The sequence below is a fragment of the Primulina eburnea genome, unplaced genomic scaffold (genome assembly GCF_022965805.1).
Source record: "Primulina eburnea isolate SZY01 unplaced genomic scaffold, ASM2296580v1 ctg328_ERROPOS900000+, whole genome shotgun sequence".
NCBI classification, from domain to species: Eukaryota; Viridiplantae; Streptophyta; class Magnoliopsida; order Lamiales; family Gesneriaceae; genus Primulina; species Primulina eburnea.
The window spans coordinates 392,397-403,399 of record NW_027331150.1 but is presented as its reverse complement, the minus strand read 5'-3'; the positions used below and the strand labels follow the sequence as shown (position 1 = coordinate 403,399).

General features: G+C 31.8%; 1 non-coding gene across 1 annotated transcript; it reads left to right on the top strand.

Moving 5' to 3' along the window:
- Nucleotides 1–3,664: 3,664 nt before the first annotated feature.
- On the top strand, nt 3,665–3,736 carry TRNAD-GUC (transfer RNA aspartic acid (anticodon GUC)). Its single transcript has one exon. It is a non-coding gene; the product is annotated as a tRNA-Asp (tRNA).
- Nucleotides 3,737–11,003: the final 7,267 nt, after the last annotated feature.

Genomic DNA, 11,003 nt, shown 5'->3' with positions numbered 1-11,003 from the left:
TCATGTTTTGATGATATAAAACTCATCCTAATGATGCAAAAAGGGGCTGTCATGGTAGGGAAACTTGAAGGGATGTTTTTCAACATGTTTTAGGGGCCATAGATGAAGGTTTAATGGTTGGATAGTAGGGTGATGCATGTAGAACGAAAATATACTCCTTAAGGGCAATTACTTTTTGACTAGGAGTCTTCGAGGGTCACGGCTACTATCTGCGGTTAGGGAGGCTCCAGTATACTTAAGTGGGCTGCATGATCTTCCTGATATAACGACATGAGGGTGGCTCGAAGGGCAAGGTTGATGTGCATGCACTTGGACGGGTTTGGGGGAAAACGGGTGCATGCGTTTGGATGGGGTTGAGGGGCTGTGGGTTTAGGCTTCTCAAGCTCGGTCCAGTAGAGCCCTAGGGTGGTCAACTAGGGGCTGATCGAGTTGCTTTAGGCCTACGAGCGAAGGGATGCATGGCAAGTTAGACTAGTGTTTTCAAAAATAAAGGGCAGAAATTCAGTAGGCTTGCAGGCAGATTCCGAGGGTGTTATGTGGATTGATTTGGGTTGAATATTGTTTATTTAGGTGTTATTAAGCTTTGGTTCAAGTTTGGTTGAGTTTCGAGTCAATACGACTCAAAATCGGGATGTACGTCTAAGCTTTAAAAATGTTTTGGGATATTAGTCGAGGGGCATAAGTTTACGTCTAAAGAATATTTATGTGAGTGTTTCAAGGTTATATCTTAAATGAATTGGGACGTCGTTTCGAAGTTTAAGGATAAATACGAAAAATTATACTTCTAGGTGTAAAACAGTCATTTTACACCTGAAAGATTGTTAGACGTCCTGGCAATGCCCTGAATGCTGTAATATATGTTAAAATATTTATGGAATTTTGTGATAAAACGTTAAAGCTAAAAGACATGTTGCATGCTTGGTTTAAAAGAAAAAATGATATTTATATGCATGATTTTTATAAATGATGAAAATATGAAACGTTGGAGGAGGTGAAATAACTGTGACTATTACTATTATACGATGATATGATTGGAGATATCGTGAGGTAAAGGCCCAGAGGGAGCTCATATATGGGAGAAGGCCTCAGAGGGAGTCCGACGATCGTATTTCCATATGATGATGATAGGCCAAGGCTTAGTTGACGAGTGAGAGTATCGATGATGTCCCCGCCGCCCAGTACTGTGGTTACATGTAGATGGATCCATCGACCTTATGATGAAACAAAAGTCACAATTAACGATCTGAATTCAATAAAAAGAAAACATATATGTTTACGACGAAAAGGAAAATTTTTATGATGAAATGATATATGATATGAAATGATGAAATAAAAAATGTTTATGTTTATGCATGTTCATGAAAAGTTATTTTAAGTAAAATTATTTTCACTGTTGCATGTGATTGTATATAGATTACTTTGTTTTCAAGATTATGGTTTGCTGAGTATTAGATTCACTAGGTGTGATGGATGCAGGTGAGCATGATGTTAATGATAGAGATTTTGATGGTTGATTTTGCTGGACTGAAGGTGCACACAATGCTAGATTTTTCGTATTATGATTATGATTTACCTTTAAGTATTATGATAAAGATTTTAACGACTTTTAAATGATTTTGAGTGGTTTTGGAGAGGATGTTAGAGTTAGGGTGATTTTGAAATGTTGCTAAGTTTAGGGTTGGCAAACAAGTGACGAATTTAGGTTTCACATTACTTTATTTCGAGTTTTCAAATTTAGTTGGTATGTTTTATTTTAAATTGGAGTCAAAATTATTGTTGTGAAACCCTTGTCCCACATCCGAAAAATGAAAGGTTTAAAATGAGTTTATAATGGCTTTTAGTGGACTTCTATAGCAACTTGGATTAATCATTTTCGTAAAGCGAGGACGAATACGAAGTAGTTGTTATAGGGGCCCATTGTGCAGTCACGCAGCCGTGAGCCCGGGCTCGGGACGTGACAGAATGGTATCAGAGCCGGTCACCGGCATGGAACACCGAGAAATAAGTGCTATGCGGGGCAAAGTGCTACGTTCATGGGAGCCATCTCTTGAACCTGCGGGGCAAAGTGCTACATGACGGGAGCCACCTCTTAAACTTGTAGGAGCCACCTCTAGATTCTCGGCGCTGGTGGATCGAGGGGTCAGGCCGCGACGAGGACGTCGCGTTCTGAAGGAGGGGTGATTGTGATACCCTTGTCCCACATCCGAAAAATGAAAAATTTAAAATGAGTTTATAATGGCTTACAATGGACTTCTATTGCAACTTAGATTAATCATTTTCGTAAAGCGAGGACGAATACGAAGTAGTTGTTATAGGGGCTCATTGTGCAGTCACGCAGCCGTGGGCTCGGGCTCGGGACGTGACAATTGTATATATGTGCATGTATAATTTCAGCTGAGATGGTGAGGGAGGAAAAAAAATTTCTAGTAATATATATATATATATATATATATATATATATATATATATATATATAAATATATATATATATATATATATATATATATATATATATATATATATAGGACAAGACGGTTCGCGGTTCTAGTATAATTCAAACTTTATTGGTGGGACTTGTCACGAGTTTTGTTAAACCCGACTCATTGTCATCCCTAGACAGATGGTTGACACTTTAAGCACTTTAATTTTTATTTTGTTTTATATATGAACCAAACTTCTCGCGAGCTATTCAGAGCGTTTCATAATACTTTTACTCAATTCATATAAAAAATATTATCATGCTTGTTAAGATCATAGACTTGATCTTAACTTAATCCAAAAACTAGCTCAATGGGAGAGAAGATTGTATAAGTTTGTATATTCAACTCTTAAGGACTAAATCCAATTGATGTGTGACATCCAATACACCCTCTCACATCTAGCAATTAACAATGAAGCGTGAAGTTTACAAGATTTTAGATGGTGATCCATAAGGGCAGTTCAACACATAATGATGAGTTTGAGTTCTATTACCATGTTAAGGTCATGAATCTGAGCCTAAGTCTACCACAAAAACTAGTTCAAGTGAAGATGATTGTCTAACTTTATATATACAACTTCATAGGGTTTAATCTAATCAATATGAAAAGTCTAACAATGCAATCAGATTTTAAAGTGTGTGTGTGTGTGTATCGTCCTATCCTATGTTAGATTTTCCCAAAATTCAATCATTCATTTCAAATGGTTTGATGTTTCAATATTTGGACAGATGATGGCGTCAATAAAATTTTCATTCTCAAATCATTTTGGCATGAGATGGTCATTATCCAAAAGTTCCAATCTTAAATAACTATTTAATTATTAGAATAAATAAAATTAGATGTAATATCAAGGATTAAAGAAGAACATGTCCAAGTCATAGATGACGCTTCACATATAAATGTGATAGCCTAGATTTTACTTATAACAAGTCATCAAATATATATAAAAAAATATCTTTAAATAAGTACACGTTATAATACACACCAATTTATTTAATATTTTATGACAAAAAAATATTCTTGTTTAAAAAAAAAAATTTGTTATGCACATGTAATTTTTGTACTTTATCTGGTTTGCTCGGTACGATTTGCGCCTTAATTTCATTCTGACCATTACAAGTTTTTAAGGGGGAATGTAATTATTTAGATTATCTTTATATTTGTTTGTGGCAATATTACAATAAGTCGTTGTAGTATAGTGGTAAGTATTCCCGCCTGTCACGCGGGTGACCCGGGTTCGATCCCCGGCAACGGCGATTTTAAGCTTTTTCATTCGGTTAAAGACGCTTTTTTGGCTGCGTTTTCGTACTATTCGTAGACCTAGGTCAGGTCAAATGACTCTGCAAGAAGACAACAAGTGATTGACCATTTTATTAAATTAATTAAATGGTACATGTCTTTTTTTTAAAAAAAGAAGGATCCTCATTTTCAATTCTAATTTAGTTTATATTAATTTAAACGTATTTAAATGATATTTTTAGGAAATGAAATATTATTTAGCACTAATAAAATATTAAGATCCTTTTCAACCGGCTCTCTAATTAAATGGTCATATTAAGATCCTTTTCAACCGGCTCTATCTCAAAATTCCTTTGGAAACTCATAAAATATTAAGATCCTTTTCAACCGGCTCTCTAATTTTCTACAAAATCACTCTGTGTCTCCATCTTGCATGATCGGATAAAGAATGCAACACTAAACTTGACCAGGTTTTAGATGTTTGATATAATATAATTTACCACACATCACTATAGTAGAAGAAGATCATTTTAGAGCTGGTGTTTATCAAGTCAACTATTAATTTGAGCTTTGCATGGACTCTTAGGGTTAGTTTGGTTGGCATGATAAAAGGATGATTGATGAGTAATCACTCCTCATCACATGCTTGGTATAAGTATTGGTACTCCCAATTATCTTGTGGGCTATCATATGGCCAGTGTATGGTCCGCACTGTACATATTACATGGGGATTAACTATCACATCTTATCCAAGTGATTCTTTATACAATCCAAGGACAATAATATATAATTCTTGTTTTACCTTAAAAAGTATGAACTAAATTTATGCATATCATTTAATAATATTTATGATAAGAATTCGAGATAAATATTAAAATATAAAAGTTTATGCAATAAAATATAATTGCACAATCTTAAAAATCGTCTTAATCCCAACTTATGGATGTACTACTCACTATTTAATTTTTAATTAATTTTCAAATTATATAATTCAAATTAATAATAATAATAAATAAATAAATAATAAGATGTAAAATAATAATAATAATAATAATAATAATAATAATAATAATAATTGAGAAGATACAAATTAATATCAATAATAAAAAATTAAATAATGATAAAAAAATAAATTAAATTAATAAGAAATTATTGAATAATTAAATTAATGATTAATTATAATTATAATTAATTATGAAACTATAATTAAATTATTGTATAAAAAATACTTTTAGAAAATAAAGAAAATGAATTTTTATTATTAATATCAGGATTTGTATAGTAAAAAAAGTTATTAATAAATAATAAGAAATAATTTTTTGATAAATAATAACAGTTACGAGTCGGAAGAAGAATAATTAGTAAAATAAAAATGATTTAGTAAAAAAATAATAAGAAATAATCAACGTAAAATCAACAAAATCATTATAAGTAATAAGAAATAATATATAATAAATATTAACAAGAAAAAAAGATAATAATGAATGATATTTAATGAATAGGTAATAAAATAATATTACAAATAATAAAAATTAATCAAATATTTTTTAAAATTATTTATTTGTTTATTATTATTTTTAATTTATTTTCTATTATTTTTTTATTTTTTGTTTATGTTTATTATATTTAGGTAAGGTGATTATATAAGCATAGTGAGGATATTTTAGTCATTTCAAGATAATACAAAAATTAATCCATAATTTTAAAATCATATCAAACATCATATATTTTATCTCACTATATTATTTATCATCATCTCTCATTTTTAATCACTCTAATTACTAATTCTTTAGTTATCCTATCCTACACACCAAACATAGTATGGTACAAACAAAATTTATTTTAATAATATTTTACGTTTAATAAATTTTGATATTTATTTTATCTGTATACTAATACAAGCTAGATAATTAAAAACTTTGAATAAACTATTATACAATGATGTCGTATCTATGATGACAATCATGAAACATACTTAAAAGTTATTATATATTTTAAACTTGTTACTAATCAATTCAGCTATCTAAAATAAGGATAAAAGTCGCACGAGCTCTTGACTAACATATTTGATATTGTGTACTGCGTTTCATTGGAAGAAACATGGTGATGTCTGATCATAAATGACGAGTGCTCATATGATGGGTTTACTGAACAAACTACATCGGATTTTTCAAGTGGATATTATTTATCGAGTGGAAAAATATACAATTATTGTTGTACACCATTAGTCCTTACGGCTTTGGACAACATAGATGCTCTACGTATTAGTGTTGCACTTTGATTCGTTTACCGACTCTGCAAAGATCATCAGATGGCGAGATTGGTTGTAGTATCGACATATGTAAAAGCTAATACATTGTAGTTGAAAATTCACCGCTCAATTATGAGTGTGGATATCCTATGTGATATGATGATTTAATAGTCCAAGGTATCTCTCTAGCCAGATTATTAGATGCACTTTATGGTAAAGCGGTTCCCTATTTGCACATGTGACATCACTATGATTACTAAAAAAATACATCGCATCATTATCGAATTCATTTACAATCCTAGATATACCAATAGATATACAAGATGAAGGAACCGTATTGTATGCTAACCATAACCTACTTATACTTGCATGCATGATAAGTGATATCTATGGAATCATGGAGCGATGCTACTAGGTTCTCCTACCATAATTCGATGGGTGCAATTAGAAATAAGTTTTCACATTATTGTAGTCAATGAGTTGATGCATATAATGAGGCTAATTAGGGTAAGCTCATATAAGAGACAAGCGTTGTCTTGAATCACATGAGTTGTGAATCTACGACTAGCTATATCTCTGAACTATTGAAGGTAACACAAGTATTGATTTTTGTGTTCCTATTGAAATAATCAATTCAAGGAGTGAATTTGGTGATTGTAGTTTGATGAAGATCAAACATACATCTTGTCAAGATGTTTATTAGTGAATTTCATTTTTGGAAGGTGAGATAGTTAACATGACTGCTAAATTTGTGCCAAAATTGACAGATGTCGAAATTGAGTTAGTGAAAAATTGACTTTTAGATAGTTGACTAGATTAAGTGATTGTTTGAAAAGTTCGATTTTGCATCATTATAAGGAGTTTTGTACACTAGTCATATCGCTGATATATGATAATCGATACTAGAAATCTAGATTTGTGCACCTAAAACTAATATGAACTACTATTATTGTCATAACAAATAAAAATGCAATAAATTGTTTTTTGATCAATTTTTACTTGCTTGGATTGGATAATTTTACTTTAGCCAAACACTCCCATACTTTGAGATATTTGTGAGAAAGGTTGTGACCCTTCCATATATCAAACGAGGTTTTTTCTTACTCTTATGTGCTATCTTGTTAAGGATGTGATTTTCCGACAAGATTGCTCTTCCACACAGATTCAAAGGTAAATCTGAACTAATTAGCATGTCGTTCATGATATATTTCAATGTTAAGTTATTTCCTTCTACAATTCCATTTGATTGAGGAGAGTAAGGTGTTGTAGTTTCATGAATTATGACGGATTCCATGCAAAATTCATCAAATGGAGCGAATCCGCCATAATTCACCAAAATGGAGCACCATATTTTTTTAACTCTATCGGTATGAATCATTTTAATTCATTGTTTTCATTTGGTTCTCAATTCATTTTTTTTATTTTTTGAATGCCTCCAAGGCTTCATCTTCGACTCTTAAAAAGTACACACAAAAATATCTCGTGCAATCAGAAAGAAAAGTAATAAAATACTTTTTTCTTTTCTAGTTTTCACAAATTTTAAATCAAATATATCATGATGAATTAACTCTAAAGGACTCGTAATTCTTTCCCCTGAATGTAGATGTAACTGTCATTTTTGTCTTAACACATACTTCACATTTATGTGTTGTATCAATATCCAAATTTGACAATAAATTATTAAATTGTTAGTCTCATCAATGTGTTATAATTTATACGTCCAAATCAGTAATACCATAAATTAAAACACTGGAGAAAATAACTAAAGTTCATTATTTTATTGTCATTGAATTAAAATATTACATTCATTATGTTAATCTTGAACAAACTCTTGCCCAAAGAACCCTTTCATTTTAAAGGAAATTTTTACTTAGTACAAACTTATTGCACTCAAACACAAGCTTAAAATCGACCTTAACACACTTCGATCTAGACAATAATATCGTTTCCTTTTCAGATATCATTTTCAGCACCAGTTTTCCAGACCAACAATTACAGAAGTTGAATTTATCAAGAATAACTTATGACTGATGATAGGAGTGTATGTTGAGATCATCGTATTATCAGAATAGATGTGTCAAGTTGCTCTGGTATCAATCCACCACTTCATTGGATTGCCAACCAAATTGTCTTCAAAAAATCGTGGTAGTGAGGTCCAAATCCATGTCTGTTTCATAACTCATTGCAACAGAATTTGTAACATGCATGTCTAATTGGTCTTGTGTACCCTTATTTGGACATCAATAGTATTTTAGCTTGTGTTGGCTTTACATGGTTATAGCATGCCCCGTTGGACCTCTTGGCCTTGTCTTGGCTCAGTTTCTTTCCGAGGTTTCTTCTTTTATCACTTGATTTGGTTCAACCAAATTGCATCTTACCTCCATAAGAAATTTCAAAATTTTTTATCAGACTCAAAATTATTTTCCTCGATTTTCAATCTCACATTTAAGTCTGAAAGTTCCATTTCTTTAAGCTTTTGCTTTAAATAATTTTTGAAATTCTTCCATAATGAGGTAAGTTTTGCAGCCACTTGGAAAGTTTCATTAATATACATAACTTTAATTAGTTATGAATATCATGCAATATGAGTTGCAACTTTTGGACTTGGCTAACCATCATTTTGGAATCCACCATCTTAAAGTTTAGTGATTTTCCAACTATGAATTTCTTCAAACCGACATCCTCACTTTTGTACTTTTTCTCCAAAGATTCCATGATTCGTTTATCTTTTTATATATGTTATACAACGTATTGTCCAAGCCACTAAGGTGACATATTTATGGCACAAGATATCACTGTGTCCCCAAGCATCATATGCCGGTATTTTTTCATTGTGATCACTTCAATTTTTCTACAGTGATGGGGGCATCTTCATGCAAAAACATCGCAAGGATCAGCATAGTGATGTAGAACAACATTTTTGTGCCACCTTTTGAAATCAACACTCATAAATTTCTCAACGCTTTTACCTTGGGCCACTGGAATGGCAATTGGAAAAACATCAATTTATGAAGAGGTCATTTCCGACTTAAGGGTAAAATTCATCTTAAATTTTTTGTGTAACATCCCGAAAATTTGAAGGTCCACGTGAAATACATGCATGCAAGATTATCAAATTTTCTATGTATTTTAATTAAAAAAATTTAATTGCATCTAGTAAATATGGTAGGCATGTTTGCATGTTTAAAATATGGTTTTCAACTAGAATGCATAAAACTGTGTTTTAAAGGTTATTCGAAATACGATCGAGGAACAGAGACTAGGGACCATATGAGGAAAATATTTTTACTAAATAATTATTTTTAACTGTTTAAAATATGGTATAAGTTATATTGTATTTTTGAAATTGGGCGTTTTGATGTGTTTTTATACGCACAGTCGTATTTTAAACCAGTGTTTGATTTTCGACTAAAATATGAACTTTTCGAGAACTCGGATAATATTTTCACGAAATTTCCTAAACAAAATATTTTAAATATTCAATAATGGGCCTAATATACTATGATTATTGGGCCTAAAACTTCTACCATGTGTTTGTGTAAAACACAAGGCCCTAAACCCCAACTCCTACACATCATACCACACGCCCCAACCCCCCTAAACACAAGGACTCTTCTTCCAATAGCCAACACTACAAGAAAAAAGACCTACGACAACGGTTTTTAATCGTTGTCATAGGTATTTTTAAACTTTTGTTAAAGCCCCTGTTGTTAAAGGGTGCGCTTAACGACAACGGTTTTTTTCCGTTGTTGCAGCTACAATTTGCGAAGGTTTTTATAAAATCGTCGCCTATAAAATTAGCGACGGATTAATATAAAACCGTCGCTAATTCACGACAGATTGTAAACACCATCGCTACTTTAAACCATCTCTAAATAAACTGTCGCTAAAATTAGCGACAGTTAGTTCATGATTTTCGTCGCTAATTTTAGCGATGGTTAGATCATGATTTCCGTCGCTAATATTTTCGAGAATATAAAAAATTTAATTTTAATAATTTAATAAATCAAAAAACTTACAATTTGAATAGACTAACAATATTCATGATATTAACAAACACTTAAAAAGTTACCAAAAATTAAGGGGGAAAAATTTACTCTAAATCAAAATTAAATCGTGTAAGAATTTTTTTTTTTAAGTGTTGTAAAGTGTTAAAATTGTGTAAGAGAGAAAAATTTTAAGTGTTGTGAGGTGGGTGGAAAAAATGTATCGGAAGTGCTGGTATTTAAAGAAAGTTTGCGACGGTTATTGGTATAACCATCGCTAATAGCAAGGGTTATACTTAAACTGTCGCTAATTATGGCGGTTTTTTCATTTTGAAATATTGCGACGGTTAAGCGACAGTTTTAGCGACGGTTTAAGATAAAACTGTCGCTTTGTTTATGAAGGCGACATTTCTACCTCAAACCGTTGCTAAAATCAAAATCGTCGCCATTTTACATTAGCGACGAGTTTAAAACCGTCGCGAAATATAGCGACGATTTTAGCGAAACCTTCACTAAATATAGCAACAGATCCTCAATCCGTCGTTGTTTGTCGAAAAAACACTTAAATTGACAACGGTTTTCTAAAACCGTTGTCGACTGTCGAAAAAAACACGCTTATAGACAACGGTTCATAGAAAAACTCGCTTATTGACCCTAAAAACCGTTGTCTTTTACCTCCAAAAGAAAACGGTTTTTATAAAACTGTTGTCTTTTGCTTAAAAAAATGCCACACGACAACGGTTTTCACTAAAATTGTCGTTAAAAGCACAAAAACATATTTTGAAGGAGAAAGCCACGCCTTTGAGATAAATGCAAACAAGGGTTCCGTTCATCGCCGTTCTTTGCATCTGAACTTATTGTCGTGCGTATAATGTGCAAAGTCATGCCTAACTTTCTTTCAAATATATTTCACGCCATATTATGTGTATTTAATTATCCTTGCATGAGAAACATATACACATATTTTATTTTCGGTTTTCATATGCCATGGCCAAAAAACTTATGTTTTAATGATCCAAAACTCTTGTTAATGGTTCATAAAGGGGC